The sequence below is a fragment of the Pleurodeles waltl genome, chromosome 6 (genome assembly GCF_031143425.1).
Source record: "Pleurodeles waltl isolate 20211129_DDA chromosome 6, aPleWal1.hap1.20221129, whole genome shotgun sequence".
NCBI lineage: Eukaryota > Metazoa > Chordata > Amphibia > Caudata > Salamandridae > Pleurodeles > Pleurodeles waltl.
The window spans coordinates 1,329,304,473-1,329,331,221 of NC_090445.1; positions in this window are offsets into that span (position 1 = coordinate 1,329,304,473).

A 26,749-nucleotide genomic window follows, 5' to 3' on the forward strand; every position below is an offset into this window, starting at 1 on the left:
AATCCAGGAACTGTGTGCCCAGTTGGAGCCAGACATGATGTCAGCTATCTGCCATCCCATAGGAATCCCCCCTCTAATGCAGGTCCTGTCAGTACTCCATTTCCTAGCAAGTGGGTCTTTTCAAACAACAGTGGCCATAGCATCAGGGATGCCCCAGCCTATGTTCTCAAACGTGTTGTCCAGAGTGTGGTCTGCCCTGCTGAAACACATGCGCAGCTACCTCGTGTTCCCTCAGGTGAAGGATTTGCCTACAGTGAAAGGTGACTTCTATGCCCTGGGATATATCCCCAACATCATAGGTGCCATTGATGGGACACATGTGGCCTTCGCCCCCCCGCAGGAGTGAACAGGTGTACAGAAACCGGAAGAGATATAATTCAATGAATGTGCAGATGGTGTGTTTGGCCGACCAGTACATCTCCCATGTGAACGCCAAGTTTTCTGGATCAGTGCATGATGCTTACATTCTGAGGAATAGCAGCATCCCTTATGTGACGGGGCAACTCCAGAGGCACAGTGTGTGGCTACTAGGTGAAGACAAGGACCCTGTACCCTGTGAATAGTTGTCTGGGTCTGGGGTTGTCCCTAAAGGTTAGTGTGTGTCTAACAGTGTCCCTCAACATTTGCAGGTGACTCTGGGTACCCCAACCTGTCATGGCTACTGACCCCAATGAGAAATCACAGGACAAAGGCAGAGGAACACTACAATGAGGCACATGGGAGAGTGATAGAAAGGACCTTCGGCCTCTTGAAGGCCAGGTTCCGGTGCCTCCATATGAAAGGTGGTTCTCTGTATTACTCACCAAAGAAGGTGTGCCAGATCATCGTGGCCTGCTGAATGCTGCACAACTTGGCTTTGCGACGACAGGTGCCTTTTCTGGAGGAGGATGGTCCAGAAGGAGGTCTTGTGGCAGCTATGGAGCCTGTGGACAGTGAAGAAGAGGAGGCAGAAGAAGAGGATATCGACAACAGAAACAACGTGATCCAGCAATACTTCCAGTTAGACACAGGTAAGAAGACATCACTGCCTCCTGATAAAATTGTTAGATCTATCATATGTCTGTCACTTTCACCCAGTGTATGGACCTTGACCTGTCACTTTACCTTTCCATTTCACAGATGTGCGTCCCACTGTGTGACCTCTGCTATGTTACCTCTTGGACTAGATCTGTGTGACATAGGTATGTTGACAATACAAAGGGCATTGCTATTTTCCTTTGTTATTGCAAATACACATTAGTGAAAGCACAGACTGACTCCAGATTGTTTTGTGATTCAAGGGTGTTTATTTAAGTGGAAAATAGTGGAGGGGGTTGTACAATGGTCAGGGGTGATGGTGGAGGAATGTCCATGCCAGAGTCCAGTTATTAATCTCACAGGTGCATTGTCCAAAAGGGCATAGGAAGTGGAGCTAGGGCAGTTTAAGGATGGACAGGCTGACAAAGTGGAACAGAAGGATGACATTCAGGGTGGTCTCATTTATGGGCGCGGGTCTTGGCATTGCTCTCTGTCTTTGTCCTGGATCTCAGGGACCGTTTGCTGGGTGGTTCTCCATCTGCAGGGGGTGGGGTGCTGGTGTCATGGTCCTGTGGCGGAGCCTCCAGTCCACTAGCGCCGGCGGAGGTGGTGGGCAGTTCATCATCCAGGCTAGTGTCAGGGGCCCCTTGTTGTGCCACAGTGTCCCTCCTGGTGTTCACAAGGTCCTTCAGCATCCCTACAATGGTGACCAGAGTGGTGTTGATGGACTTGAGTTCCTCCCTGATCCCCAAATACTGTCCCTCCTGCAGCCGCTGGGTCTCCTGAATCTTGGCCAGTACTGTTGCCATTGTCTCCTGGGAATGATGATACGCTCCCATGATGTTGGAGAGGGCCTCGTGGAGAGTGGGTTCCCTGGGCCTGGCCTCCCCCTGTCTCACAGCAGACCTCCCAGTTCCCTGGTTTTCCTGTGCCTCTGTCCCCTGAACTGTGTGCCCACTGCCACTGACCCCAGGTCCCTGCTGTTCTTGGGGTGGTGGGTTTGCCTGGTTTGCCTGGGTTCCCTGTAGTGGTGGACACACTGCTGCTTGAAGTGTCCTAGGGGACAGGGGTACGGGCCCGCTGGGTGGGTGCTGTGCTGGTGTTTCCTGAGGGGGGAGGCTCTGTGGTGGCTTGTGCCAGTGTGGGGGAACCGACTGACCCGAGGTCCCAGATGGGTGCGGGCAGGTCATCTAGATCCAGTTGGACAGTGCTGCTGTCATCACTGTGGGCCTCTTCTGTGGGGGGGGGATGGACATGTCTGGAACATCCTTTCCAGTAACGTTGGGTAGGGGTCCTGCAGGGGAGTAAAGGCATGATTATTGCATCTGTGTGTGCCATTGTGTGCAATGGGTGGGTGACCCTGTACCCCAGTCTTACATTCTTGTGTAGGACCTTGTGTGATAATTGTTTTGGGGTCTGTGTGGGTATCTGTGGTGGACATGCTTTGGTGATGGGTGTCCATGCTTTGTTGTTGCATGCAGGGCTTGGCGTTGGGATGGGTGGTTTGTGATAGTGGGACATATGTGAGGTGTTGGAGTGATGGGGGTGAGGGTGAGGTTGGGGGTATGTGATAGTGTTGGAAAATGGGTTATTGGTAGGGCAGGTAGGTACCTACACCTAGCAACAAGCCACAAACCTCCACATAAGTACAGTTAGGTCTCAGTAAATTAATCCCAGCTCTACCCTTGGTAGCTTGGCATCGAGCGTCAAGGCTTAACTTAGGAGACAAAGTGTAAAGCATTCAAATATCACAAAACAGTAATTAAATAAAACACAGGAAACAGTTTAAAAATCCAAAACCAATTTATAAAAATAGCTTATATTTTTATCTTTAAAATGACACAAAAACTATTAAAATCGGTTCAGGGGAACCGGAGATATGAATTTTTAAAGTATTATTATTTTCTAGCGCTTAGAAACAAAAAGCGCCAATCGGGTCATCTGGTTGCACCCGGACCGGGGCAAAGTCAAACTTTCAGGCCGACCGCGATGGAGCCCTGCTCGGCTACAAGTCGCGGGAGGCCTCGGTTAAAAAGTTACCTTCTGACTTAGTCTCTTTTTTGATGTTTTTCTTCCCCGGGACGAACCTGCCAGTTGGATCCGACCTCCTGGAGCCCTTGTCCGGATACGCGAAGTCGGTTTCCTCGGTGGTGATTTTTACCTTCGGACTTAGTCGTTTTTTCGAGATGAAAATCCTTCGACCGGGGTAAACCTGGATCTTGATCCGACGTCCGTGGAGCCCTTCTCGGATACGATGGCTGGAAGGTCCCGGTCAACTTTTTACGTTCGGACTTAGTCTCTTTTTTGGATGTTTTTCTTTACCGGGACAAACCACGAAGTCAGGCCGGGTCGCGGTTGAGGCAAGCCGGCTAGAATTTCCGCGTCGGGTCGGTCACTTTATGGAGCTTTTTTTCAAAAATTCTCCAATCTTTTCCAAACTTCTGGGGCTTCACCCAGATGTTCTTTTAAGGTTCTTTTGGGGTCCACAGCTCACCCCAAGGGTCCAGAAGTTCTGTGATGGTCCTTGGGAAGTGCGGACTTCAACTCCCAGAATGCACCTGGCGCAAACTCCTTTTTGGCCACTGGACAGTGGTCAGCTGGTCACTTTTTCAGGAGTTGGTGCAGGGGACTCTGGATAGCAATTTTTCACCTGTAGCAAACAGGGAGTCCCTCCTTGAACCAGTGGAAGCCAGGCAAAGTCCTTCTTGTGGTGAAGCCCAAGTGTGCAGCTGGTGCAGTCTTTCTGAGTGCAGGGTCCAGGTGCAGGCCAGGGGTCCAGCAGGGCAGTCCTTCTTCTCCTTGTAGTTCTTTCTTCTTGAAATTTGGTGGGGATCTGAGGAGTGGGTGCAGGTCTGCCAGTTTTATCCTTGCTCCTGGGTGAAAAGCAGGGGGGCCCTGGTTCTCCAATCAGGGACAGGGTCGTCCCCCTGTGATGACCACTTCCTGGGAAGTGTGGCAAAAATCCATCCCAGAAGACAACAGTCTCTAAAAATCCAAAATGGTTGAATCTGATTTTTGGAGGAGAGATCTGGCTGAGCCCACCCACTGGTGTGGCTAAAAATCATAAACACACCCCTCTCCTGCCCTCTCCTAATCTAATCAAGGGGGCACCTAGCTGTCTGGGGTTGCAGGATGTGGGGGTGTTGCTGGGTGCTCCAGATGTCCTTCTCTGCCTTTGAAGACCAGTTTGGCAGCCCTCCCCCTTCCTGCCTCACCATCTGCTGAGGGGAGATTCTCTCCCCCAAGCACATTCCTTTGTGTGAAGCCAGGCCACTTCACACCTCATTAAAGTGGCCTGGCAGAAGCTGCTGCAGGCTGGCCAATCAGAGCACAGCAGCAAAAACAATGCAGAGCTGAAATTGGCAACTTTTTAGGTAAAGTCTAAACTTTTTACCTGCACTAGTTATATTAAATCCAACAACTGGAAGTTGTGGGATTTATTATAACAATCAATTTGATACCAAATTCTTGGTATGTAACATTTAAGGAGACTTTAAAATTTAAAATAAAGTCTGCCCATTCTAGCCTATGAAGGCCATTTACTTCAATGAGGGAAAAACGAATTTGGCTGTTTTTACCTCACCAGGGCTTATAAATCTATTTTTATACAGTCCCTGCTTATAGTTACATGGCACCCAGCCCTAGGGGCACATAGGGCACACCTTAGGGGTGACTTATATGTAAAAATAAGGTAGTTTAAAACTTTGGAAGTACCTTTAATTCCAAAGTCGAATTTGCATATAACTTTAATTTAAAAGCAGCCAGCAAGGCAGGCTTGCTTTTAAAATGACACTGGGCACCTCAGCAATGCACCTAGTTGTGCACCACCTATGCTGTGGTCCCTAAACCTACATGCCCTACCATATACTAGGGACTTATAGGTAGGTTAACTTAGCCAATTATAATTAGCCTAATTTGCATATCCATTTTACACAGAGCACTGGCCCTGGGACTGGTAAGCAGTACCCAGGGCACAGCCAAGAGTCAGTAACCACCAGTACCTATCCAGAAAGAGTGGGGGTGATCAGGCAAAAAAAAAGGACTTTCCTACAGATAGCATGCAGGTAGGGTGGGGGATATGGTATTTAAGAATTGATTTCCCAGAGTCCATTCCTCCAGATACTCCTGCGAGGCCCTCAGGATGCAGTATAGCAAAGACCTGCTCCTCCCATGTTGTTAGTTGTGGGGGAGGAGGTGGGGGTCTGCCACCAGTCCTCTGTACTGCAATCTGGTGTCTTGAGAGCACGGAACGCACCTTTCCCCGTAGGTCGTTCCACCTCTTCCTGATGTCATCCCGTGATCTTGGATGCTGTCCCACTGCGTTGACCCTGTGTACGATTCTGCGCTATAGCTCCATCTTCCTAGCTATGGAGGTGTGCTGCACCTGTGATCCGAATAGTTGTGGCTCTACCCGGATGATTTACTCTACCATGACCCTGAGCTCCTCCTCAGAAAACCTGGGGTGTCTTTGCCGTGCCATGGGGTGGTGTGGGTGATGTGTGAGGTGGTGTGTGTTGTGATGTGTGAGGGGATGTGTTTGTGTGTGTTGTGTGAGGTGCGTGGATGTTGTGTGAGTGATGGTGTTGATTGCCTGTGGATGCTAGTTTCTTGATGGTGGTGTCTCTCTCTCTGGTTTTCTGCCGCAATTCTGGTCATAAGGGTTTGTGGGTGCTGTGGGTGTGTGTTTTATATTGTATTGGGTGTGTGGGAGTGGTGTGTGTATGTGTATCAGGTGTGTGTATTTGGAATTGTACAATGTGGTTGTGTTTTGTAAATGTGTGTGTATTTTGAGCGCGGTGGTGTGTACCTCCAATGGAATACCGCGGTTGAAAGACCGCCACGTGGATTCGTGGGTCATGATAGTGTGGGCGTATTCCTGTTGGCGTGATGGTGGAGATTTTGTTATCGCCAGTTTATCACTGACCTTTGGTGTGGCGGACTTGTGTGGGTGTCTAGATTTTGGCAGATTCTGAGCTGTGGGTCGTAATAGCTGTAGCGGAATTTCTCCGCCGTTGCGGTGTGTTGGCAGTCTTCTGCATGGCGATAAGCGGGAGTTACCGCCAATGTTGTAATGAAGACCAAAGTCTCTTTCAAGCACAAATTACCTGATTTGCATAAAAAATCTCTGCAAAGGGCCACAGAGGAGGAGAAGAGTGGAAACAAACAAGTGTGCGTCAATTTCTCTGGCTGCACACGGAGATGCGTTGTTTAGTTTCCACGCAGGGACGGCTGTGTGTTGATTTCTGGTGTTCTGTCATGGATCCTCTATGGGTTAAGGGGTTTTCAGACGCCCTGGGGACAGTGCGTCGATTTCCTGTGCTGACAGGACAAAGTCACAGGAGCTGCGTTGATCCAGTGGGCATTGCGTCTAATTTTCTACTGCACGGCAGGTGCTGCATTGATTCCTCTCTGGAAGTCAGGCTGTGTCGTTCTGGCTTGGCTATGCGTCGATCCAGTGGGCCGTGCATTGAATTTCCGATTGCTATGCTGGTGCTGCGTTGTTCCGGTTGCAAAGTCGGGCTACGTCATTCCGGTTCGGTGTGCTGTGAAATTGTCACTGCGATGCAGGCTGTGCATCATTTCTGGCAGGATGTGTTGAAGTTCACCACACAAGGAGTCCTTCTTGAAGAGATGAAGTCTTTTTGGTCCTGAGACTTCAGGGAACAGGAGGCAAGCTCTATCCAAGCCCTTGGAGAACACATTCTTCACCTCAGCCAGAGAGCAGCAAGGCAGCAGGGCAACAGCAAGGCAGCAGTCCTTCACAGAAAGCAGTCTGGTGAGTCCTTTGGGCAGCCAGGCAGTTCTTCTTGGCAGGACGCAGGTTCTGGTTACAAGTTTCTTCTCCAGGAAGTGTCTGAGTTGGCAGGGGCAAAGGCCCTGTTTATATATCCAAATGTGCCTTTGAAGTGGGGGAGACTTCGAAGAGTGGCTTAGAAGTGCACCAGGTCCCCTTTGAGTTCAATCCTGTCTGCCAGGGTCCCAGTAGGGGGATGTGGCAGTCCTTTATGTGAGAGCAGGCCCTCCACCCTCCCAGCCCAGGAAGACCTCTTAAAAATGCAGATGTACACATGTGAGGCTGAGTATCCTGTGTTTGGGGTGTGCCTGAGTGAATGCACAAGGAGCTGTCAACTAAACCCAGCCAGGCGTGGATTGTAAGGCACAGAAAGATTTAAGTGCAAAGAATTGCTCACTTTCTAAAAGTGGCATTTCTAAAATAGTGATATTAAATTCAACTTCACCAGTCAGCAGGATTTCATATCACCATTCTGGCCGTACTAAATATGACCTTCCTACTCCTTTCAGATCAGCAGCTACCACTCAAACAATGTATGAGGGCAGCCACAATGTTAGCCTATGAAGGGAGCAGGCCTCACAGCAGTGTAAAAGCAAATTGAGGAGTTTTACACTACCAGGACATGTAAACTACATTGGTACATATCCTGTCTTTTGCCTACACAGCACCCTGCCCTATGTGTTACCTAGGACATACCTTAGGGGTGTCTTAAATGTAGAAAAAGGGGAGTTTTAGGCTTGGCAAGTACTTTTAAATGCCAAGTCAAATTGGCAGTGAAACTGCACACACAGGCCTTACAATGGCAGGCCTGAGACAAAGTTAAGGGGCACAATCAGTACTGCAGGCCCACTAGTAGCATTTAATCTACAGGCCCTGGGCACACATAGTGCACTGTACTAGGGACTTATAAGTAAATTAAATAATCAAATTGGGTATGATCCAATGTTACCATGTTTAAAGGGAGAGAGCATATGCACTTTAGCACAGGTTAGCAGTGGTAAAGTGCACAGAGTCTTAAAACCAGCAAAAAAAGTGTCTAAAAAGTAGTGGGAGGCAGGCAAAAAGTGACCACCCTAAGGCTGTCAGGTCTAACAAAGGTCATATGATGTCACTTCCTGTGGAGTCATTGAGTTAAAAAAGAGTATGTTGGGTCATATCTGCTTCCTCTGGCATTTTGGTGATTCAACTTTCACTACAGTACCTAAAAAAGAGAGCTGATGGATTGCACACCAGCAACTAATTGTCCTCTCTCATCACAAACCACCAACATAATATTTCTATTAAAATTTTCTCCAATTTTGGTAGCCATTACTCTCCTGATATGTTGACTGTACGCATATGCAGTAGCCCTAAACTTCATTGCCATCTGAGCTACTTTATCCATATAGCCCTGAATCATACTGGGGCAAACCAAAATAAGATGATGAGAAATGTCTCCCCCTACCAGTTGATTATTTAGGATTGGGTGACAGTGATGGATTTCTAGCTGTAATACCTTCTTAGCCATCGAGTTATGTCCTCTCAGTGCTGAGCATTCTTAGGTTTTGCATATATTCAAGGCAGTGCTTAATTTATGAACTTTCTCACCCTTCCCCTGTATTTGAGATCCTCTTGAAGATTGCAATAAGAAACCCAAAGGCAGATTTAAAAGCCCCTAGCTTCATCTTAGCGCTGGCATAGCATCATTTTTTTTATGGTAAGGTGGCGCGAAAGTGGAATATTCCTCATGCCGTATTTACAAAGTGACCCAATGAATGCACTGCACCACTTTGTAAGCCCTTGTGCCAGGCATAATGTATGCAAGGGGGGGACGTTTCAGCTTTAGGGGGGCCGAAAAAATGGAGCAAGGAAATCAAAAAGATTTCCTTGCACTGTTTTTTACAGCACTTTTAGTGCCCCTGCTCAGAGCAGTCTTTAAAAAGGTAGCTTCCATTATTTATAATGAGTCCCCAACATTTTGGCGCTACTCCTGCAGAGTACATCAATAGCATAAAAAAAAAAAATGCTCTTGCCTCCTACCCTGCACCATGGTGCGGCGTATTTTAAATACGGCACACAGATGGTGGTGGTAGGGGGGTTGCTAAGGGGCGCAAGGAAAGTGGTGCTGCACTAGGTGCAGCGCCACTTTTCTTAAATCTACCCCCAAGTGTCTGTTCTTGACGTTGCTTTGTATGTAATAACGACATCTATGTGAGCCATCATGTCCTTGGAGCATAGAAACACGTCAATATAGGATTTTGGCATTTGGCATAAAAATAAATGGTGTAGTCAGGATTGTTTCCATTTAGGATGGGCCAGCAGCCCTAATGGCCACAGGGTAGCATGTAGGTACCAGGAATCAGATTTAATTAGATTTTGCATCAAAGGTTGCATGACTTATATGGCATAACCCTGACGCATTATCATTAGCATTTACTAAGCCACATAATGATAATTTGCATGGCTTTGCATGGATTAGAAAACAGAAAGTGACGCTATACAGCACATAACATTGCCTTGCATTAATTTGTGTCAGTTAGAAGTTACATGGGTGGAGCGGAGTGTTCCTCTCCATCCACCCATGTATTATGAGGCAAAGACTTGTAAAAATGGGTTTGCACCAAAATGGTGCACCTACATGAAAGAGGTGTAATGAGAAGAATTATGCATATTTTACCCTGTTACCTCCTTTCGCCTAAATATTGTTTGTACCCGTGAAGGCATCACTTCCTGCACAAGAATAATCATGCCAGAACACAAGCACCCTTAGGTGCAAGGGTGTCTGTGTTGCCAGTATGCATCACACAGTGCACCTATTTTGAGAGAGAGCAAAAGTGCACAGTGTCTTAGTAGATATGGCACATTTCTCTTCTTTCCATACCCACAGCGAAGAGCTGCGAGTTACCTTCCTGAGTTGCGTTACTTGAAAAAAAAGTAAATCTGGCCCTAAGTGTCTCCTTAGTCATGGATCACTCAAAGTCCACTGCATCCCACTCACAATTAGACATCTGGATCTTTAGACCAGAGGGCCCTTCTCTCTGTTTTGTCCATATGTTGTAAACAGGAGAACAACCAGATGACCCTTTGGAGAAGAGCTCCTTTTCCTAGGTGTCATTAAAATCCATACATTTTTCACTATTCCTTCCCCAGTCAAAAGGTTGGATATTTTTCTTTTTTCAGATGACTGTTGAGAAGTCCTACAGTCTCAGAGGAGTGAAAGAGATGAGGGAGCAGGGCGTGTGTGGAGCCAGGAGCAGGCTGAGGCGAGCTCAGGAGGCACTGGTGGGGAAAGTACACTGGCTTGTTCATTGTGTTGCTGGAAGTAAGGGGTTCAGCTGCCTGTCTGTCCACCACACTGCACTGCATATTGCCACACCAGTCACCCAACAGCCTCCTCGCTAATCTTGACAATCCCACAAGCTCCCCAGCCCATCCATCAGCCTGCTTGCCCATCGACCCGTGTGCCCAACAGCATCAACTGCTCACTGGGCCTGTGCTGAGCCAGCAGGCTCCACAACTTGGCCACCGCAAAGGCATAGGCCATTACTGGCCATTACCAGAGTGGCTACATCTGAGGAATTGGAGAAATTAGGATCCTAGGCCACCTGAGCTGTACAAAAGACCAGGCACCAAACAAGGGGCATTTAAAAGTGGCATTGAACAAACAAAAATACAGAGGAATCCCAAAGAAAAAAGGAAAATAAGCATGCCCCACGTTTTCAGGGACAAGCGACACCTTTGGGAGCGGCCAAGACCCCTAAAGGTCTCTGACTGAGGTTTGAAGGCTCACGTGCAAAGAGCAGGAACAATGAACTTGTGACTGCATAGTAATACATAGTGATAATCAAGTGGAGCTAAAAAACGTTGAAGAGTCGCAGGTGTGAGATTCAGAGTCTGAGGTGAGCGTGGTTGTGGTGTTAGAGCTGACACCCTAAGGTTGAGCTGGAGTGGTGCGGAGGTGGCCAGGTTAGGCCTCAGTGTGGCTTGTAACATTCTACGTGCTCCCTGTGCCGCTTTCCCCGTAGTGTTCATCTCAACAATGACAGTCTCAGCCTCAACAGTGGAAATATCCTTACAATAGCCACAGAAGCCTCTATTGATACTTTCTAAGTCATGACTATCTGTGCAGAATCAACTAATACTATGAAAACATTGCTGAAGATCCTAGGAGTGAACAAATCAAAACCTTTTTTGATCACAATGAGGTCAGTGCAAAAGGAAGGGCCTAAAGGTCCCTGGCTCAGATTCTCAAATGACCAAATCTAAGCAAAGTTCTCCATCTACTATGGTTGCCATTTTTGTTTCACTGCTTATTCCACCCTTTCTCAACATGTTTGCCTCATGGCCCAGACTCCAAAATAAGCCATCAAAATTCTCCTTAAAAAAAGATGACGGGCAGCCTTATATCCATCCACTGAGGAGGTCAATTGAGTGCTCTCAACACTACAGCCTCAGCTAACTCTTTTAACTGAATCACATGATAAGGGCCTAGCCATCGATCTACAAGCACATCAAAGGAATTTGATAGACAAGCATACTATTCTTAATTTAACCAATACAATATCAAATTCTTTCTCTGAGTAGCAAACAGATTCAATTATCTATGTTCTACCAACACAAAATAGAATAGTCAACATGATATCTCGCCTACACAACCACAACTGTATTCGATATCAAATCTGGCCTCGCTGAATGCCACAATTAACAATATACTCTATGGCATATTTGATATCATTGCTCTTTTGCAATAACAAGCATTACCTTCTGAGCAAGGAACCTCATTAAAAGTTTTTGGCTCTACCACAGTTGGTGAGCCAGCAGAGAACAATGGATTGGGATGGGGCTTCCTGCATATTTCCTCATTTGCCAAAATCAGCGTCAACAACTCAGATATACTTGACTCGATGTTCACTGGTAATTTTCAAGCTCTTTCACATGTTTATGATGCCTTACTAAGCCCTCTTTGGACATCAGGACTTGGCAACAATTAATCAACACACCATTACAACCAAAGCTTTGGAACATCAGTATACCAAATTTGACATCCATAGTTCCTGACTAAAGACGCTGGATCAATATACATCAATCACTGAATCTCGCTTTGAATGCCTCAATGCTACCATTAGCAGTTTACTCCTAAAGGTGTTTAATCCATCTGCTTCATCTGTTTTTGAGTGTGCTTGAAAGATCTTTATGGACAAGCTGGTTTCCCTATCCTCCATAGTAGGTGATTTAGTTAGGAAGTAAAAACGGTTGGCAAAGCACAGTCTTCAAACCCCAATCCCCAGATTACTTTGTTGTGTAGAGCTCCTCCATGTACCATTGAGCAGGCACAATCCACGAGCGCTTAAGCGAAGTTTCTTAACAAATTGCTGATACCAAATAACATTGTGGATCTTCGTGTGGAAACACAACCCATTCCTTGCAATCTTGAACCATTAGATAATAATGAAACAATAATAATAAAAGTGAAGCATACCATGCTATCTAACATCATAATAAATTTATCAACAACTCCTGGCAATGCAGTAATCCTCACATGTAACACTTTGTTGACTCAACCATGAAGACTCAAGAGAAAGTGGCTCAGAATATTTAACAAAAACATGATAAGATCTTGAGAGCCACAGGACAGACCATCGCGACTGAAAACCTTTTTCAAACTGTCAAAAGAAACTCCAACAGTGCCAGATGCTGTACACAACTCGGACAATCCGGAAATGGATCTTAGTGAACCTCTTCAATATCCAAGCACTCTTTCCTGTCACAAAACATAATTAGAGCACAACACATCACATATATAGGCATTGAGAAAGTGTTAGAAATTGAGAGGCATATTTATACTCTGTTTGCGCCGGATTTGCGTAATTTGTTTTACGCAAATCCGGCGCAAACTTAACTCCATATTTATATTTTGATGCTAGAGCCGTCTAGCGTCAAAATATTGGAGTTAATGTAATTTGTTACAGTGAAAACCTACCTTGAGTTAATGAGATGCAAGGTAGGCGTTCCCAGACAAAAAATGACTCTAAGGCCTTAGCGCCTTATTTATCCCCTGTGCAAAAATCATGCACAGGAGGAGGAGGGCCTTAAATAAGCCTGTTTAGCGCCATTATTTAATGCCTGGGTCAGGGCAGGCGTTAGTGGAACTGTGGGCTCATTTCCTTGGTCAGAGACCATGCAAGCAGTCGACAGGTGCCCTTCCCTGCCCCCAGGGATACTCCCAGCCACCCCTACCCACACCTGGAGGACACCTAAGGATGGGGGGACCTATCCCAGGTAAGTGCAGGTAAGTTTTAGTTTTCTTTTTTTAAGTGCCATAGGGGGTCCTAACTCGGGCCCCCGTACATGGCACTGTGACCAATGGCCATGCCCAGGGGACATAAGTCCCCTGGGCATGGCCATTGGGCAGGGCGGGCATGACTCCTGTCTTTAATAAGACAGGGGTCATGTCCATGGGGGTTGTGCATCAAAAAATGACGCTAGTCAGGTTAGAGTCATTTTTTTTACTCTAACCTGACTAGCGCCATTCTTTGACACACAACCTCCTGTTTCCCCTACGCCTCCCCCACCCGGTTAGCATCAATTATTTTGACGCTAACCGGGCCTTACCGCTGGCTAGCATCATTCCTTAAATATGATGCCTAGCTGGCGTCGAGGAATGGCGCTAGCCGGCGGTAATCTTTTTGACGCAAACCTGAGCTAACGCAGGTTTGCGTCAAAAAGTATGAATCAGAGTCTGGGTCTCTTGTTTGCAGAGGTATGCACCCTGTCTAAGCAGGGACCACAATCTTAGTCAGGGTATGTAACAAGACAACCTAAATTATCCTGTGCTTAACCTCTGGTAGCTTGGCACAGAGCAGGCAGGCTTAACTTAGAAGGCAATATGTAAAGAATTTGTGCAACTCATACAGTAACAGAGCGAAAACACCACAAAAAGTGCTTCACACTAGTTTAGAAAATAGATAATATTCATCTGACTAAAATAAGACCAAAACAGTAAAAATCCAACATTTACAAGTGACAGTATACATTTCTAAAAATTAAAAGCAGTGTAGCTGTTAGAAACACTGTAGATCCAACTGTGGACCACGACATCGTGATGGAGTTGCTTCCAACAGTCTGACACCACTTGCGGGGAAGTGAGGGCCAGCTATGGAGTCGCACAGACTCTGAGTACAGTACCTTGGAAATGATGAGGGAAACATAGATGTTGCACGGAGTCGCAGAGGTAAGACGTCGCTGGAGCCCATGTGGCATCATTATTGCATCATTATTGCTACTGGGGAAGGTGAGGCATCAGTTCCTTGCTGCTAGGCAGGGAAGGTGAGGCATTGGTTCCTTACAGTTGCAGAGGAGTCAATGTAATGTCAGTTGCAAGGCGTCAGTTCCTTACGACACAGCAAGGTCGATGGGTCCAGCAGGTATAGACGTGAGGTGCCTCATTTGCTGTGTTGCGATCACACCACAGAGCCACAGGTGCAGCAGTGGAGTCACAGTTGGGTACCACGGACGTTGGTGACATGGCGCTCTGGACTCACACTGTGGCAGAGCTTCAGAGGCGCTGTGGCGGTGTTGGGTCTGAAGTGGAGATCACAAGTTTGCAGGGAACACAGCTCCGTTGCAGGCAGCGGCGCGGCATCAAAGTGCGGTGCCGGTCTAGAAGTTAATCTGGGCATTGGTACAATGGTTTCTGCTTTGTTTCACCAGAACTCACTCCCAAGGGCCAAGGTGCTGGCAGATGAAGTCTTTGGTATCCATGAGACTTCTCAACAGAAGGCAAGCTCAGCCAAGCCCTTGGAGATCACTTGTGGGGGAAGGTAAAGTTCTTCCAGGAGAGTCAGGGTGCAGCAGTCAGCAGGGCAAGATGCAGAAGAGCAGTCCTTCCATAAAAGCAGTCCAGTTGAGTCCTTTGGGCGGCACTGCAGTCCTTCTGACAGAATCCAGTTGCAGGTCCAGAAGTGTCTGATCTAAGGGGGACTCACAGACCGAGTATGATATACCCAAATATGTCTTGAAGTGGAGGAGACTTCAAAGAGTGGTTTTGAAGTGCATCAGTTCCTCGTTCAATCAGTCCTGACTGGCAGGAGGTCTGTGGGGGGGTTATCAGTCTTTTGTGTGAGGTCAGGCCACTAGCCTTTGAAGTGTGAGGGCCCCTCCACCCTTCCTACCCAGGAAGGCCCATCAGTGTGCAGTGTTTCCTTCGTTTATGGCTGTCTTGGTTGAATGCACAAGGGTAACTGTCAACCAGAACACAACAGACGTGGATTGGAGACAGGCTGTAAGGCACAGAGAGCAGTAAGTGCAGAGTAATGCCTATTTTCTAAAAGTGGCATTTCTACAACAGCAATGTAAATCCAACTTCACCAGTAAGCAGGATTTTTTACTACCATTCCAAACATACCAAACATGACAATGCCACTCCTTTCAGATCAGAAATTACCACTTAAAAAAGTATAAAACAAAATTTCCAATGCTGGCCTATTAAAGGAGCAGGTCTCACACTAATAAAAACGACTTTGGGAGTTTTTCACAACTAGGACATGTAACACTTATGAGTACATGTCCTGTATTTTACTTACACAGCACCCTGCCACATGTGCTACATAGGGCCTACCTTAGAGGTGACCTATGTATCATAAAAGTGAGTTTAAGTCTTGGCAAGCAGTTTAAATGCCAAGTGAAAGTGGCAGTGAAATTGCACACACAGGCCGAGCAATGGCAGGCCTGAGACATGGTTAAGGGGCTTCTTATGTTGGTGGCACAATCAGTGATACAGACCCACCTGCATCATGTAATTTACAGCCCAGGGCACACCTAGTGCACTTTATTAGGGACTTAAGAGTAAAAAATAAGTATTCCAGTTGGGGTTAAGTCAATGTGTCCATGTTTGAGATAGTGAGCATAAGCACTTTAGCATTGGTTAGCAGTGGTAAAGTGCAGAGAGACCTAAAACCAGCAAAACAAGGTCAGAAAAATGGAGGGAGGCAGGCAAAAAGTTTGGGAAAGACCCCCCTAAGGCTGTCAGGTCTAACAGAAAGTAAATTAAATCATGGCACCACTGTCAGCTACACCAGATGCACAACCTAAATCAAAACATAACTCCCGATGATGAAGTGGCAACCATTGGGATTTTGCTGTTTCCTAGTACTCCACTGGTCATAAAGACTTTTTATGCGTCAAGACCAAAAATTGGATTTACAATTCTACGAAGGGTAATTTATTTTTGTTAAACATGTACATTCACACAGCATCTTCAGGCGAAAATCCAAAGGTAAAGGAGGTGGCACAGTTAACTTTAGACATCACGGGCACCCATGTTAATTGTCATCTCCACTTGACCGGAGACTTTAATGTAAATCTGCTCCATGTCCCTTCCGTAGCATCACAGAACAAATGGTGGACTCTCTGTGGCTGATTCAATTGCAGGCAATAACGGCACAACGAGCAGACTCACTTGGTTGCACTCTCTTAGCTCTCAAAGAGAGTCTATGGTTGCGCGCCCTGAGTGGGCCTGTTTTGGAAAACCAGCCCTCCCATCATACCCATTTCTCACCGAACAGACTTGCTGTTTTAGACTACACATTTAGTCCAATGTCACTTTTAAGTAACTTAAACTTAGTGCCATGAATTCATTTCCACCATTCAACATTGTGAAAATGACCATATGCCCAGGAGACTGGTTTAAAAAAAACTCCATCATAGCACATACTATTTTAAGATCTGTAGGATCAAACGATGCTCACAACAACTGAAAACTGGGCAAATGGAGCTCAGAAGTTGCCACAAAATATACTACGTGGAAAGCAGGACTTCTCAATCAGAGTAGCTCCTCGTTCCATAAAATTATCGACTGGGAACTTTCTTATTTGGGTAGTAGTTCACGCTCAGCCTCATCAATAAGATCCCCTATGCACCCTTAGTTGACAAAATACCTCAGGACTCAGAAAAGAACTCTTAACAAGAACATAAGATCACTTAAATCAGGGTCAAATCTATCATTGCTTGTGCACATAAACACTCTATGCCGATTGTATAGAAAACAAATCTGGCAAGCAAAACAAAAGTATGAGGAAACACTTCGGATTGAACTTTTTTGGCTTGTCGTAATAGTAACACAGAGGTGTTTTGGATCATCATTATCCGACTTCGTAGGGGGTCAGAAACAGTCAATGTGAATGGGAACAACTTTAGTCCTGAGGACTGGATGAAGCATAGCAGATCTTTGTACAGTGGCTGAACAAAATGTCTTAATCAAAAACACAGCAATAGCAAGCAAAACTCTGAGCATAGAAGATATTATCTTCTATGCTCAGGACGTAAAAGTGCAAATCTTTCAATATGCATCAACTTTCATGACTACAAGACTTGCAAAACTGATTCATAAAAGCAGGGCCGACGGAGCTTCCAGCCCCAGTGGCATTCCTGCATCAGTTTACAAACAGGATACCGAGGTTTGGTCCACAGCTTTGAAAAAGCTCTTTAAAACGTATGCATATATGACCACTGAATACATTCCATCATTCTGGCAATGCTCGATTTTGCACCCTATTCATAAGAAGGGCCCCATTGTGGCCCCCAATAGCTATCATCTTTTTGCCCTTTTGGATGTTAAGGCCAAATATTTTTCCTCTCTCCTTTTGAAAGACCTAGAAGCATAGGCAAATTCAAGGAATTTAGGGCCATATTTATACTTTTTGACGCAAAACTGCGCTAACGCAGTTTTGCGTCAAAAAAAATTCCGCCGTCTAACGCCATTTTGAAGCGCCATGCGGGCGTCAAATTTATACTCTGACGTACGGCGGCGCAACCAACAGGTGGGAGTCATAATTTCGTGACGCACACAGCGTCGGTCTGTCGTAAAGGAAAACAACGTAAATGCGACGCACATCACTGTGGGTCGATTTACGACAGCGCAATCGTGAAAACGTTGTTTTTTTTCACGCTATTGCGTTACATTTTTGCGCAAAAACTGCCCTTTCAGCAGAGGAGAGCCAAAATGGATCGTAGATGCCCCAACAGACCCCAGGAGGATGAGAGCAGGCCAGGAACCAGCCAGGAGGATCCATACAGGAACCAGGACCTTTAAAAAAAAAAAAACAAGTGTCGCTTCAGTGAAGAGGAGCAGGAAATCCTGGTGAAAGAGGTGACGGAACACCAGCACCAACTTTTCATCTCCTCTAAATTGCCACTCAGTAGGAGAGAGGCCATCTGGAAACAAATTGTGGACAAGATTAACAGTGTGGCTGAAGAACGCCGGACAGTCACCGAGTGTAAGAAACGCTGGCATGACTGCAAATGTAGGACCAAAGAGAAAATGGCCAGGAACCGGAAGGCAGCAATGCAGACTGGAGGGGGGAGTCCAGCACAACAGGAGGCCCTGGACCACATGGAGGAGATGGTCGCAGCCGTCATCCCGGAGGAGATCGTCACAGGGATTCAAGGACTGGACAGCGCAGACTACCACGACACAACGCACATGCAGGGTAAGTCGCATGGGGAATTGAAATGCAATAATGGGGACTGTAAGCGGGGGGATACCTACTACACAATGCATGTAACTTAGCACATATATGAAGTGGCATGGGGAAAGGGGCACGGCAGGGGGGCATGCCCAGTACTGACCGAAGCTGGGGCATGACAAAATACAGCAACAACAACAGTCCCATGGGGACATCCTGTAATTACAACAAGAGAGCCAAGGGAAAGCAGTGACAGGTGGGAAGGCCACTACCTCAAATCCACATCCAGGCACTTATATTGCAAAATCTATTCTACATCAACTAGGTCCCTACCTGTAATGCAGTAGCAAAAACAACAACTGCAAAGTAACTGCCACAACAGTTGACAATAACACCTCTCATCTCTGTGCAGCTATAGTACCAAATGGCAGGAACCCCACCCTGGAACATACATACCTAAATTAGGGGGTGAGGATGACATGCGCAACTACTCCTAGAAATAAGACAAAGGTACCAGTACACTCAAATGCCGAATGTCCATACCTGACACATACATAAGCCTAAGTAAACAGCAATAGGAGCCACACAGCACTAACGACACACACATGCTGCATACGTCAGGGTCCCTCACGTGCCTGGCTAACAAGGCTACATCACTAATGTCATACTGCTCAGACAACAACATTGAGGAGGGGACACAGGCAACTGGTCACTGAAACACACCTGCACAGTCTGACAAACAAATAGGACATTCATACGATAAACAGGCCAATCCAGTAAGACACACATGATCCCACATCATATTCAAACATCAACAATGTTTACATCCATACCACATCCTAACATTGACATGCATAGGTAATGCCACGTAACATGTACAGTTCATGCAATGTGAATAAAAAGTGTATGGGGCAGGGCCTGAGAGGCAAGTGTGCTAGACGGGCAGTCACAACACCCACAGTCAGTCAAAGTGTATTGTGGCAAGTGAAACGTATACTTTGCGCATTAGCCTCAGGCTGGAGGCCTTTGTGCATCTTACCCTGAATGTACTTATACTCATTTGCTCACATCTAAGAGCCTCAGAGCACTTTGCACTAAATGATTCTCATTGCCCTTCCAATCAGTTAATGTAGCAAATAGTCAGTCCTAAGGTGTTGTCAATTAGTCAAATCACACTGTTTTGCCTACTTCTGCACTGGAGTTTGCCAGAACATATTCACTTTGTGCCCCAGTCAAGGATACCGTCTGGTACGTTGCTGATAGATGTGGTAGGGGTTAAGGTTTGGCATTCCTGCGTAGGGAAACTTTGTCATCACCATGACATATGACTTTTAAATTCACTTCCTTGTCCCAAGACACGCAAGAGGGAGTTTCCAAACAGAAAATCACAACTAGATGCTGCCTGCCTTGCTGCTGATGCACAACCAGATCCCAGCCCATTCCTCTGATATGAGGGATGATGTCTCCCCTGTGATTCAGACAGGCAAGCTCCAAACTTAACATGCTGTGCTATACATAGAACAAGCAGAGGGAGAGTAGAAACTGTTAGGCACCATGATAGCTGTGTACTAATGTATTACTCTCCTGCGGACTATTTCAATTCTAACAGTGTGTATTGTTTGGGTTATTGGGGCTCACACCTAAATTTCTACAAGACAGTTGTACACTGAAACTTCATATTAAACAAATACTGTCTTTGTCATTTGTGTATGGGAACATACTGGAAAAGATAGAATTGTGTAGGATCTGAGTGACCACCACTTCCCTGAGAATTTCCAAAGATGTCATGCGCTCGGATGTCTAAACATTCCTTTGATGTGGGAGACCAGAGGCACTGCTAGTCAGTCTGAGCAAAATGAAATATCTGGGTGACAGAGTTATTTACAAGTGGGTCAAACTTAGTCCCCCACACCATTAGCTATCCTGCTGCCTAGAAAGCCAAGAATCACATGTAGGATAATGAGAGCCCACCCAACAAAATGTCCCTCCATAACAATAGTTGAACACCGAGGGAGGAGTAGGACGAAAAAACGCCTATTCCTAAATAATTACAAAGCAACACCTAGAGGCGACCTGGCAGACATGTCTGATAGCTCCATATCATACATGTGACACACAGGTGGGCCATAGGCCTACAACAATGCCCTATGACGGACAGAAGATACCAAGACAAACACAGAGTACAAAGTTAAGGCATCCAAAGGCTTGTATCTTAGTGCAAAATTGTCACAACACAGACACACTAATTGTACCCTGTTTCATTGCAGAGGAACACGGATCTCCTGCCGATATGCCTGTCCATGAGTTCCCTGATGACATGGATGACGAGACCATCAACCTCCCACAAGAGACCATTGACATGGTCCTTGAAAGCCTCCAAACCCCACCTTCAGTCACAAGGAGGAGCACAGAAGAAGCAGCCACCACAGGAGAACCACCCGCCACCCCAATTGTAAGACCTGCCAGCTCCAACACAGCTGAGGACTCTGACGACACTGGCACCAGCTTTGAAAGAACAGTCGTTGGGGTCCAGCGGGAGCTGGCCATGGAGGTGCGGGTGGGGATGCAAACCATGGCAGCCAGCCTTGAGGGGGTGCGTTCGTGCATGTTGTCAACTGAAGATCAGGCAGCTGCAATGCAAGCCAGAACATCGCTCTTGGAGGAACTTTTAAAAACACAGAAGGAAATCTGCACAGCTGTCATCCAGTTGACACAACAACTCCAACTGCAAGCCAGTCAACGTGTGCACGAATGCAACATAGAACCCCTCAGGGCCGACCTGGCTGCCTACCATCGGGATGTGGCTACCATTCTGAAAAACCAGCAGGCCCTCCTTGCTGCAGTACTGCCCTTCATTACTCGACAGGGATCAGCCCCCAGGATGTCTGCCTCCATGTCTTCTAACACTGAGGTGTGTGTTGCCCCTTCACAACCAACAACAGCAAGGATACACCAGGCAACACACACATCAGAAGAAGAAGACATGGAACAGATAACATTCACACGCAAGAGTACCCGGAAGCCCTAGTCCCTGCACCATGGCCTACTCTGACCAAGGTCCTACGTTTTGACACATGCCAGTCTCACTACAACTACCCTTGGCAATTCCTGTTCCTCTGCACTGTCTGTGACATCACCCCAGCATGTCAGGAGCATCATCCACACCCCGTCTGTAGGATCACCATGTAAGAATGCACCAGAACGGACTCAGCTAACATTGTGAATGGACATTTTGCACTACACCACCTAAAAATAAATATCACTTGCACACCTATTGTGTCTCTGTGTTATTTCACACTTCAACTGTGCAGTACCTAACTCCAAAGTGGCTGTGTGGCAACCATGTCGATTCTCTATACTACTGTCCTGATTTCATGTATACTGAAACATCTGTGCAGTGGCCAGGATTGCATCATAGCTTTACTATACTGAGGAAAATAACTGATGAAGGGACTAAGCACACACAATCATGCTGTGTTGGACAGAATGATGCACCATCTATAGCTATTCTAGACAACTAATGGTGGCTGAGAAATGTAGGCACCATGCAATACTAAAATTAGAAATAATGCTGTAAAATGAAAGGAATCATAAACAAATTACACTGCATCAATCACCCTTACGGCGTATACTTCCATGAAGGAAAGTCATGCTGAATCAGTACACACATGATGTAGGTCAGCAATGACAGCAACAAGACAAGAGTGTGAACAAATCCTCATCTACAAAGATCTCCCTGAACTTCACACTGCTGTCCGACCTATCTATTTACCTACAATAACAAGTCTGGAAGCACTCTTTGTGAAGTAGGATACATGCCAACCCCAAACCTTGATGATCAATGCACACTACCAATGGTGGCTCTCCCACATGGTGGATACTTACCAAGTTAGCACACGGGTAGCTGGCATGTTAAACCTCAATAGCCTGGGGATAGCGAGCATAGGACACAAATATCATACTAAAACTTTCTGCTACACTGATGTCAAGGCCATGAAAAGGTAGCACCTAACGCATCATGTAAAGGGTTAACAAAATTTGTATTTCAAAGAAGTAATAAAAGAGGCAACTAAGGGAAAGGTAAACCTACACTAATCTAACCTGACTACTACTAACCCACAACTGTCCCTAACTAACCTAAGCTAAACTTACTCTACACATGTAACGAAACGATCTAAACATCAACCCCCCACCCACCATTATGAGACAAGACACATGCAGGACAACACTTACTAACCTACACACATACTATACTATCCTAAACAAACATATATTTTTTTGGTATTTTTTTTTAGAATTTTTGATTTCTTTTTATTTTTTTTATTTTTTAAACAGGAATCCCAACATTGCCAATCACCCACCCACCCACACAAAAATATAAGATAGAAAGAATAAGGACCCCCCACCCTCTTACCTAACACTAACTAAGCTAATTACCTATACTTATCCTATAACTAACCCCCCAAACCCAACTAACAGTATAAAATAGGAAAGAGGTGAGAGGGGAGGGGTAAAAGTTCAGGAGGGCAAAAGTCCTACAGATTTGCCCTCCGTAGTGTGTGCCGGATGGAGCGCACCTTCTTTTTGACCTCATTCATGACCTCCGTCAGGTTGTCAACCTTTCTAATCAACCTGTCCAATTTTAGGGACAATGCCTGGAAGGCCGCTGGGTCGATAGGAGGGTCAGTGCTGGTTTGCGTGCCGGTGGAGGTGGATGTTGTTGCTGGAGTTGTGTGGCCACGGGACAGCCCTGCTCCCACCACACGGCTGGGTCCAGGTCTGGAGGAAGATGCTTGGTCCTTTGCTGGGTCCACTTGGGCAGACCTGGTGGATGTAGTGGCGGTGGTTGTTGGTGGCACCGTTGGGGGAGCCTGTGGTGTGGCCCACCACGCCCCGGAGGCCCGATCCGAATGATATTTGCGGGCCATCCTCCGATACCCACACTGCACCTGCAGGATGTGCCTGTACCTCATCGCACGGCGCTCGAAATGGTTGCGATCTGCGGCACTCAGGTTTGCAGCTGTGAAGAGAAAAGGCAAATATTTAGCATTGGATTTGCAGTGGGTGGAATACCACAATGGGTCATTTGTCCATTACTAGAAATGTATTGGTTGCAGCAATTGTTACAACATAGTTCACGGAAAGGCTCAGAGGAAGTACATGTGAAGCATGCATACATAAGGCCATATCACACCTAGCATATCCATGTCTCTACATGATGGATGACATCACCCTAAACTACTCATCCAAATCATACCTAAGGCATTAGACATTATGGCACCAGCTCTTCCGCATACTGACTTCACTACATATGTCATTCTATGTGATAACAATCACACTCCTCACTCAATGGCATTTGGAATTAGTTGTGTGCTAAGATTGAACCCCTGGCCCAGAATCATATGTCCACACTAGGGGCCAGATGTAGGAATTTTGAAAATGCAACAAGCAATTTGCAATGCAGAACGGTGTCTCTGACACCGTCTGCGAGTCGCTATGGGGTCCCTTAAACCCACCTCATGAACATCAATGATGTGGGTTCCAAGTTGCCCCACCTTAGCGACTATGGGCACTCACGGGGATGGAGGCCTGCTGGGAACAGCAGAACTCCATAGACGTGACTGCTTTTAAATAAAGCAAGTTATTTTTCCCCAAGTGTAGGCCGTTTACCTGAAAGGAAAATGAGCTGCAATTAGTTAAAAATCACAACAATTTCAACTTGGATCATTTCACGGTAATTAGTGGTCCCTTAGACCACTGGCTGTTTTGCGCAGGATTATTTTGGTCCACTCACAAAGGTGAAGGTTTACAATGGGGACCCCTTCCAGTCAGCAAGTGGGTTACCATCCACTTCAAGTGGATGATAACAGCGACTCACTTTGCAACCACGTATTCGGTTGCAAATGGGATTGCCTACCACTGTGAGTAGCAAGTAGGTCTGGTAAACCCCTTAATATTTTGCAATTTGAAAAGCATTTTGCTAATATGTTCATGAGCACCAAATACAATTTGGAATAGGAAACAGACGTTTGCAAATCACAAACAGAAAATTATGCCATTTGCAACGTGTAGACATTTTGCTACATCTGGCCCTAGGTACTCACTCAAGTCACAAAAGGTGTAAAGTACATGTAACATACTGGTTGCTACAGTCCTAGGTACCCTGTTTCACAGTAACATCCCAGTCTTTGTGGGTGGTGTGGGAAGAACAACCAACAATCCCATGTTCAATGCACACCCAGGAGTGTATAGAAAGTTCCACAAGTATGTGCCTTCACACACAACACCTATGACGGGCTAGCAACACGTTGTAGTCAGCGAAACATTGTCACATCCCAGGTCCACACATGTCAAAATGATATACTATCAGTGAGGCATGTTTTACAGCACACACAGAGGAGGTAGAACACCCATTCTGATGATTCCACAGAACACCTAGGCCATTGCACTCAAGTCACACACACTTCTAGTTCACCTTGTGGAAGTACATGCCCCCGGAAGATCCGACCTACAGTGTACACAGTCCCTCCTCAACTAGTAAGAAGCACTTGTCATCAAAGCCATGTGCCTAAGCTATCTGGGAGACTGTCAGTCTGATATGCAGACTCAGTTCATGGCAAGTCCCTGACCAAGTCTAACATTGACCAGTGTATTCCAAATGAGTCATACCATTCCCCATTGGCGCCCAACTGGAATGACCTACAGCCCCTCAAACTGAGAGATGGCTAGTTATTGCTTTACAGGAACAGAAGTCCTATCTGATATCACACTAAAACAACAATGCCAAAGAACGGCCAGCGCATCAAATCATGAATCCTCTTGAACACACAGTAATCCATCATGCTTCATTACCAAACAATGAAAATGGCACTCAGGCGACACTCACTGTAGGTATCGGGGTCGTCAAAATGTGCCACCTCTCCCACGGTGTACGGGGCTGGTCCACCTGTAAAGCATGAAAGGAAGATTATACTCAGACTGGGTGAACTGACAAATTATTTCAGTAACAATGACACTGTGTGAATATGACATGGTAATGATAGACTTTCAGACATGCTCATACTGCATGGATGACTTTGTATTCAACATTATCATTGGATGAGTCTCCTGCTACAGTGACACACCCTACTACACACATGCTGTGGCCAGGACAGTCATTTGTCGGCCAAGTTAATCCTCCATTAGTATGGCCCACCAATAATGTTATCCATACATCTCAGCATGTGCATCCCAGAGAGACATTCCAAAACTGGTTCCATGAGGACTGCATGACCCCTCACAATCAAACAGGCTAGGTGGACATGTTCAACACACAGCAACCACACACACATGTGACATATGTGTGGACAACATATCTAACTTCATGTGACGTGAAGCCAACACACATGTATAGCATCATCATGTGTATCTAATTTTCTGACTAGCTATGGCGTCTACATATGTAGGTATGTTGTTTCTACATGACGTACTCACTGGCCATTATGACCAGTAGAATACAAATAGAGCCGTTCACGTGTTGCTTTTCTGACACAAATGCAACACTACATTACATGCAGCTACAGGCATCTGGTATGTGTTGCAAAAATGAGCCATCGGACTGGTAGCATTGGTCTTCATACACATTCTGCAACAAATACACATTAGGACACATATGTATACCTTTGTAGCGCAGCATTTGCATCATTTTGTGACGCAGAGAGGGGGCTACTTAGCAAAATACAAATAGATGTTGGAATTTACTGCTGTTATTGCGTGTACATGTGTTGCAAAAATGGGGATTTATGTGTATAACCATGGGCCTAGGTTTCCCTAGCATTACACACAGTCAGCTACTTATTTTGCAGATTGGCTAACAATCATCACATATTCCCACACAGATTTCTATTATTCCCATGTAATTGATTTGTACTCACCAACATGGCCACCAATCCGGAGTCCCAGGTGGTCCAGCAGGTCCTGTTCCCTGGTGATCAGATCTGCCCAGCGGTGCTTCAGTTGATGGACATTTCGCAGGCTCCCGTAGACCCGGACCAGGTGATGGCGCACCTTCTCCCACCGGATTTTCCTGGCCTCCGTGTGATACCCCTGTATCACACGGCCCCCAGCCTCCAGCATCAGTGGGAGGAAATGGCTTACTAGCCATATGAACCCCCCCAATTCGTCTTCACCCATCCTGCACAGGCAAGGCCTACCTGACATATTGAGAGCTCTAAAAATTGACAAATGAAATATGAAAGTAAAAGTGGGAAATGGGGAAAGGTAGAGGTGTGAAAGAAAAAGAAGAAGGAGAAAAATAGCCCAACTAACCCCCCAAACTATGCTACCCACAACAGACTCCCACAGACAATACAAACTACCACAGGAATAGACAAAACAAGACTAAACAGACTGAGACAATGTTATACAACAATAATAGATAGACACTAAGACAAAATACAAGGTACACAGGACACTAAAGCAGTAAAACACAGGACAACACCTTTCACACAACCACACA